This window comes from Heterodontus francisci, chromosome 33 (genome assembly GCF_036365525.1).
Source record: "Heterodontus francisci isolate sHetFra1 chromosome 33, sHetFra1.hap1, whole genome shotgun sequence".
Taxonomy (NCBI): Eukaryota; Metazoa; Chordata; class Chondrichthyes; order Heterodontiformes; family Heterodontidae; genus Heterodontus; species Heterodontus francisci.
Window position 1 is genome coordinate 60283534 of NC_090403.1, and position 7638 is coordinate 60291171.

The window sequence follows — 7638 nt, forward strand, 5'->3', positions numbered from 1 at the left end:
TTCTATCTGGGATCCGGAGACTCCGTGGGGCCGAAACCAAAAGCGCCCGAGACTCGACCCGGCCCCGCGATCCCCGGCTCCACCAACACCGGCCCCGCGATCCCCGGCTCCGCGATCCCCGGCTCCGCCAACACCGGCTCCGCGATCCCCGGCTCCGCCAACACCGCCCCGCGATCCCCGGCTCCGCGATCCCCGGCTCCGCGATCCCCGGCTCCGCCAACACCGGCTCCGCGATCCCCGGCTCCGCCAACACCGGCTCCGCGATCCCCGGCTCCGCCAACACCGGCTCCGCGATCCCCGGCTCCGCCAACACCGGCCCCGCGATCCCCGGCTCCGCCACATTGTGCACAATATTCTCAGTGAGGGGATTGGGAAGGGTTTGTTCTGCTCCTGCTCCTGCTCCCTTTTCTATTCATTGCCCCTCTTTACACAGACCAGTGTCTTCAGTATCTCACCTTCTGCTGCCAGCCCTGAGGATGTCGATCTGCTTCCTGATCTCTCTGCCACCAGATGATGCTGCCTCTCCAAGGTGCATCTTCCCACTGAGCCACATTAAATTGCATCTGTCATCTCTGCCCATTTCACCAGTCTGTATATGTCCTTCTGAAGTCTCCTGCTATCATGGTCATTATTTAATAGTTGCTAATTGTCACGCTTATGGGAAGTGCAGAGATGGAAATACAAGAAATAGAACAAAGTCACATGACATTCACCTTCTCTTGCACTGAGAATTCATGTCTGCCAGGACTAAAACTCGTTAACCCCATCTGCATTGGAATTGTAAACAGCTCATCACACATAGATGTGAATTATCCACAAAAACAAGGAGGCAGTCACACCTGGTAGATTAAGTAATTCAAATTCAGTTAGTGATCAGGGACAACAGGGTGTGATTGCAAGTGAGGCAGGTAGGGGGATCCTGAGTTCAGGAGTGGAGGAGCCTCAGCCTTTGACCTTATCCAACAGGTACGAGATACTTGCTCCCTGTGTGGATGAGGAAAAGGGCTGCGGGGAGGATCAGCCAACTGACCATGGTGCAGAAGGCCATTCAAGAGGGGGGAGCAAAAAGACAAGTGGTAGTTATAGGGGATTCTATAATTAGGGGGATAGATAGTATCCTTTGCAAGCCGGATCGGGAGTCCCGCATGGTGTGTTGCCTGCCCGGTGCCAGGGTGCAGGACATCTCTGACCGGCTTGAAAGGATATTGGAGCGGGAGGGGGAGGATCCAGTTTTTGTGGTCCACGTTGGGACTAACAACATAGGCAAGGCTAGGATGGAGGACCTGTTTGGGGATTATAAAGCACTAGGAACGAAATTAAGGAACAGGTCCTCGAGGGTCATAATCTCCGGATTACAGCCCGAGCCACATGCAAATTGGCTTAGGGATAAGAATATTAGGGAAGTAAACACGTGGCTAAGGGAGTGGTGTGGGAAAGAGGGGTTCCATTTCATAGGGAATTGGAATCAGTTTTGGAACCGGGGGGATCTGTACCGATGGGACGGTCTCCACCTGAACCGATCTGGAACCAGTGTTCTAGCGAAACGGATAAATAGGGTGGTCTCTAGGACTTTAAACTAGTGAGTCGGGGGGAAGGGAAAGGGAAAACGACAGGGAGTATGATGATAAATAAAAAGGTAAGCAGCAGGCTAACATGTGTGCAGGAGGGTTTAAGTTCAAGGCAGACTATGAAAGAAGCAGAAAGGAAGGATAACTCAGGAGATATTATTAGAGATGTTGGAAATCATGAGGGTAAGAAAGCTAGCATAAAGGCACTTTACCTGAATGCTCATAGCATTCGTAACAAGGTTGATGAGTTAACGGCACAAATCATCGCGAATGAATATGATTTGGTAGCCATTACGGAGACATGGTTACAGGTTGGTCACGACTGGGAGTTAAATATCCAGGGGTACCAGACTATTCGGAAGGACAGACAGGAAGGTAAGGGAGGTGGTGTAGCTCTGATATTCAAGGACGACATCAGGGCGGTGCTGAGAGATGATATAGGTTCTATGGAGAATGAGGTTGAATCCATTTGGGTGGAAATTAGAAACTCTAAGAAGAAAAAGTCATTGATAGGCGTAGTCTATAGGCCACCAAATAATAACATCACATTGGGGCAGGTAATAAACAAAGAAATAACTAATGCCTGTAAAAATGGTACGGCAATTATCATGGGGGATTTTGATCTACATGTAGATTGGTCGAACAGCTCAGTCAGGGTAGCCTTGAGGAGGAGTTCGTTGAGTGTATCCGTGAAAGTTTTCTTGAACAGTATGTAATGGAACCGACGAGGGAGCAAGCTATCCTAGATCTAGTACTGTGTAATGAGACAGGAATAATTAATGACCTCATAGTTAGGGATCCTCTTGGAAGGAGTGATCACAGTATGGTTGAATTTAGAATACAGATGGAGAGTGTGAAGATAAAATCCAATACCAGGGTCCTGCTTTTGAACAAGGGGGACTACAATAGAATGAGGGAGGACTTGGCTAAAGTAGACTTCAAACAAAAATTTTATGGTGGGACAGTTGACGAGCAGTGGAGGACTTTCAAAGCAATTTTTCAAAGTGCTCAGCAAAAGTATATTCCAGTGAAAAGGAAGGACTGGAAGAAAAGGGGTAATCTGCCATGGGTGTCTAAGGAAATAAGGGAGGCTATCAAATTGAAAGAGAAGGCATACAAAGTGGCCAAAAACAGCATGAAACTAGAAGATTGGGAAAACTTTAAAGGTCAACAGAAAGCTACAAAAAGAGCTATAAAGAAAAGTAAGATAGAACATGAGAAAAAACTAGCACAGAATATAAAGACCGATAGCAAAAGTTTCTATAAATATATAAAACGAAAAAGAGTGGCTAAAGTAAACGTTGGTCCTTTAGAGGATGAGAAGGGGAATTTAGTTATGGGATATGATGAAATGGCCAAGGCATTGAACAGGTATTTTGTATCAGTCTTCACAGTGGAGGACATTAATAACATGCCAGTAATTGACAAAGAGACGAACGTAGGTGAGGACCTGGAAACAATCATTATTACGGAAGAGGTAGTGTTGGGCAAGCTAATGGAGCTAAGGATTGATAAGTCTCCTGGCCCTGATGGAATGCATCCCAAGGTACTAAAAGAGATGGTGGGAGAAATAGCAGGTGCACTGGCGGTAATTTTCCAAAATTCGCTGGACTCTGGGGTAGTCCCAGCAGATTGGAAAACAGCAGATGTGACGCCACTGTTTAAAAAGGGAGGTAGACAAAAGATGGGGAATTATAGACCGGTTAGCTTAACCTCTGTAGTGGGGAAGATGCTTGAGTCTATTATCAAGGAAGAAATAGCAGGGCATCTCGATAGAAATTGTCCCGTTGGGCAGACGCAGCATGGGTTCATGAAGGGCAGGTCATGCTTGACAAATCTTTTGGAATTCTATGATGACATTACGAGCAAGGTGGACAATGGGGACCCAGTGGATGTGGTGTACCTAGATTTCCAAAAGGCCTTCGACAAGGTGCCGCACAAGAGGCTGCTGCATAAGATAAGGATGCATGGCGTTAGGGGTAAAGTATTAGCATGGATAGAGGATTGGTTGACTAACAGGAAGCAGAGAGTGGGGATAAATGAGTGCTATTCTGGCTGGCAATCAGTCACTAGTGGTGTGCCTCAGGGATCGGTGTTGGGACCGCAATTATTTACAATTTATATAGATGATTTGGAGTTGGGGACCCACGTGTAGGGTGTCAAAGTTTGCAGATGACACTAAGATGAGTGGCAGAGCAAAGTGTGCAGATGACTGTGAAACTTTGCAGAGGAACATAGATACATTGAGTGAGTGGGAAAAGGTCTGGCAGATGGAATACAATGTTAATAAATGTGAAGTCATTCATTTCGGTAGGAGTAATGGTAAAAAGGATTATTACTTGAATGGTAAAAAGTTGCAGCATGCTGCTATGCAGAGGGACCTGGGTGTCCTTGTGCATGAATCGCAGAAGGTTGGTCTGCAGGTACAGCAAGTAATTAGGAAGGCAAATGGAATTTTGTCCTTCATTGCGAAAGGGATTGAGTTTAAAAGCAGAGAGGTTATGTTGCAGCTGTATAAGGTACAGGTGAGGCCGCACCTGGAGTACTGTGTGCAGTTTTGGTCTCCTTACTTGAGAAAGGATGTACTGGCACTGGAGAGGGTGCAGAGGAGGTTCACTAGGTTGATTCCGGAGTTGAGGGGGTTGGCTTATGAGGAGAGACTGAGTAGATTGGGATTATATTCATTGGAATTCAGAAGAATGAGGGGGGATCTTCTAGAAACATATAAAATTATGAAGGGAATAGATAAGATACAAGTAGAGAGGATGTTTCCACTGGCAGGTGAAGCTAGGACAAGAGGGCATAGCCTCAAGATTAGAGGGAGCAGATTTAGGACTGAATTAAGAAGGAACTTCTTCACCCAGAGGGTTGTAAATCTATGGAATTCCTTGCCCAGTGAAGTAGTTGACGCTACTTCAGTAAACGTTTTTAAAGCTAAGGTAGATATCTTTTTGAACAATAAAGGAATTAAGGGATACGGTGAGAGAGCGGGTAAGTGGATCTGAGTCCACGAAAAGATCAGCCATGATCTTATTGAATGGCGGAGCAGGCTTGAGGGGCCGGACGGCCTACTCCTGCTCCTAGTTCTTATGATCTTATAATCTTATGAAAACAAAGGTACTCACAGACACCCCATCTCCAGCTACAATCAAAACAATAAAGTGTGTTACAACCGAGGAGGGTGCAATGCACCGTCAATTCAGTCCCATCACTCCACAGGTCACAGCATATTATTAAAGCTGCATTTGCTGACAATGCGATCACTAAATGGCGCTGCACGGGCACAGGCGCAAATGCAGCCTGTTGGTGAGCCACAGGGATCAGTGCTGGGGCCTCAACTTTTTACAATTTATATAAACGACTTAGATGAAGGGACCGAAGGTATGGTTGCTAAATTTGCTGATGACACAAAGATAGGTCGGGAAGTAAATTGTAGAAAAGGGATATCGATAGGTTAAGTGAGTGGGCAAAGATCTGGCAAATGGAGTATAATGTGGGAAAATTTTAAATTGTTCACTTTGGCAGGAAGAATAAAAAAGCATATTATCTAAATGGTGAGAGATTGCAGAGCTCTGAGATGCAGAGGGATCTGGGTGTCCTAGTGTATGAATCGCAAAAGGTTAGTATACAGGTACAGCAAGTAATTAGGAAAACTGATAGAATAGAATGACTTGCAGGTTGATAGGTAAATTGGCAATTATAAATTGCCCCTAGTATAGGTAGGTGGTAGGGGAATTGAGGGAAGGTGGGGATGTGAGAGGATAATGGGATTAATGTAGGATTAGTATAAATGGGTGGTTGATGGTCAGCACAGACTCGGTGGGCCGAAGGGCCTGTTTCAGTGCTGTATCTCTAAATAAAATAGATAAATAAAACGTCACAGTCAGCGACATCCAGGCAGCTGCCAGGACAAAAGATGGCGCTGCTCAAATAATCACACAAAGGCAATGTAAACACATGGCAGCACACAATGGCTGGAGAGAGGGGGAGAGAGCGAGCAGGCGGGCGGGGGGGGGGGGGTGCGGGGCTGGAGAGAGCAAGCAAACAGGCGGGGGGGGGCTGGAGAGAGCAAGCAAACAGGCGGGGGGGGGCTGGGGGGAGAGCGAGCGAGCGGGAGAACGAGCAGGCGTGGGGAGAACGAGCGGGCTGAGGTGTGGGGGAGAGCGAGCGGGCAGGAGAGCGAGCAGGAGTGGGTCCAGCGAGCAGGTGAGGGGAGAGCGAGTGTGCGGGGGAGAGCGAGCGGGCGGGCGAGAGAGTGAGCAGGCGGGTGGAGCGCGGGCGGGGGGAGAGCGAGTGGGCGTGGGGAAGAGCGAACAGGCAGGGGGAGAGCAAACGGGTGGTGGGGAGAGGGAGCAGGCGGGTGGAGCGCAGGTGGGGGGAGAGCAGGCGGGCAGGGGGAGAGTGGGCGGGCAGGGGGAGAGTGGGTGGGCAGGGGGAGAGTGGGCGGGCAGGGGGAGAGGGAGCATGCGGGTGGAGCGCAGGCGGGGGGAGAGCAGGCGGGCAGGGGGAGAGTGGGCGGGTAGGGGGAGAGTGGGTGGGCAGGGGGAGAGTGGGCAGGCAGGGGGAGAGCGAGCAGGTGTGGGGGAGCGTGGGCGGACAGGGGGAGAGCGAGCGGGCAGGGGGAGAGCAACGGACCGGGGGGGGGGGGGGGGAAGAGCGAGCAAGAGGGGGGTCTTCAGCCACTCTCCCCCCACTCTCTCCCCACTTCCCCCTGTAATGTGATGATGTCATCTGCGCATGCGCCAACCAGTCCTGGCAATCCGTAATGCAGCCTTCGCACAGAGAGCAGGAACCTGTTTGCACATGTGTGCAACTTGGCACAGTCTGATGACATCAGTGGCCGGCTTCGTTGTCAAGAATCACTTTGTATTATTAAAGTTTTCCCACCCTGCCGGGAAACAGCCAAGTTAAACACTCTCGTAACCCACAGAATAAAACAGACCAAACCAGGTAATTTTAGACAGCAACAAATTAACTATTTATGAAAACTAAATCTTAAACACTATTAAGATAAACTTACGTCTAAGGACCTTATAACTTCTTATATTAACCTCACTGCCTCATTCACACACACACATTCAAAATTAACAGTTAACATTTTTAACAGTAGTGTTTTTTAAAAAATGAGCTGTTTCTTCTGAATAAATAAATAAATCTTTGCAGGTTACGTTCCTGATGGGTAAGGTATCCTAGTGTAAAAATAATCAAATGCGTCTCGAAGTATTCACATGGATTTGATGAAACAGTCTGTTCTTGATAGGCAGTCAAAGCACTTCAGCTGCAGCAGGCATCAAACAGTTCTTTCAATGATGAGCACAGCAATAGGTCTACTTGAATTTTAAAACTGATAGTCTCTCATTTGAAACTTTACTTCAGCAATACAAATGGTCTCTTCAAAGGGTTTTTTCCTCCTTAGGCAATTAACATTGGCTTGTAGCTCCTTGTAGACAGCTCTTTTTCAGTAGCACGCTTCACTGGTGTGTCTCTCAAAACAGTTTTTTTCTGATTTTTCCACACAGTTAAGTTGAAGCTTTATACCACGTGACCTCTCGCTCCTGCTGTCACCTAGGTAACAAATGCAGCTGGCACACTGTGCCTCACAAATCCAAAAGCTTCTCTCTATGTCTTAAAGGTACATTGTTTTTAACAGAGTCTTAAAGGCACACTGTTTCAAACAGAGGAGAAAATAAATACAGACCCGTGGCAAGTGTGAAAACATTTCATCTTGTCAAAATGGACTACCATCAGAAGCTGTTGTATAGCCCTTCAGGAACTGAAACCTAAAGTCACATGGGCAAGACTAACATAGAAACATAGAAAATAGGAGTAGGAGTAGGCCATTCGGTCCTTCGGGCCTGCTCTGCCATTCAAAAAGATCATGGCTGATTGTCAAATTCAGAACCCTGTTCCCGCTTTTTCCCCATATGTCTTGATCCCTTTGGCATTAAGAAATATATCTATCTTCTTCTTGAATCTATTTAATGATTTGGCCTCCACTGTCTTCTGCAGTAGAGAATTCCACAGATTCACCATCCTCTGAATGAAGAAATTTCTCCTCATCTTGGTTTTA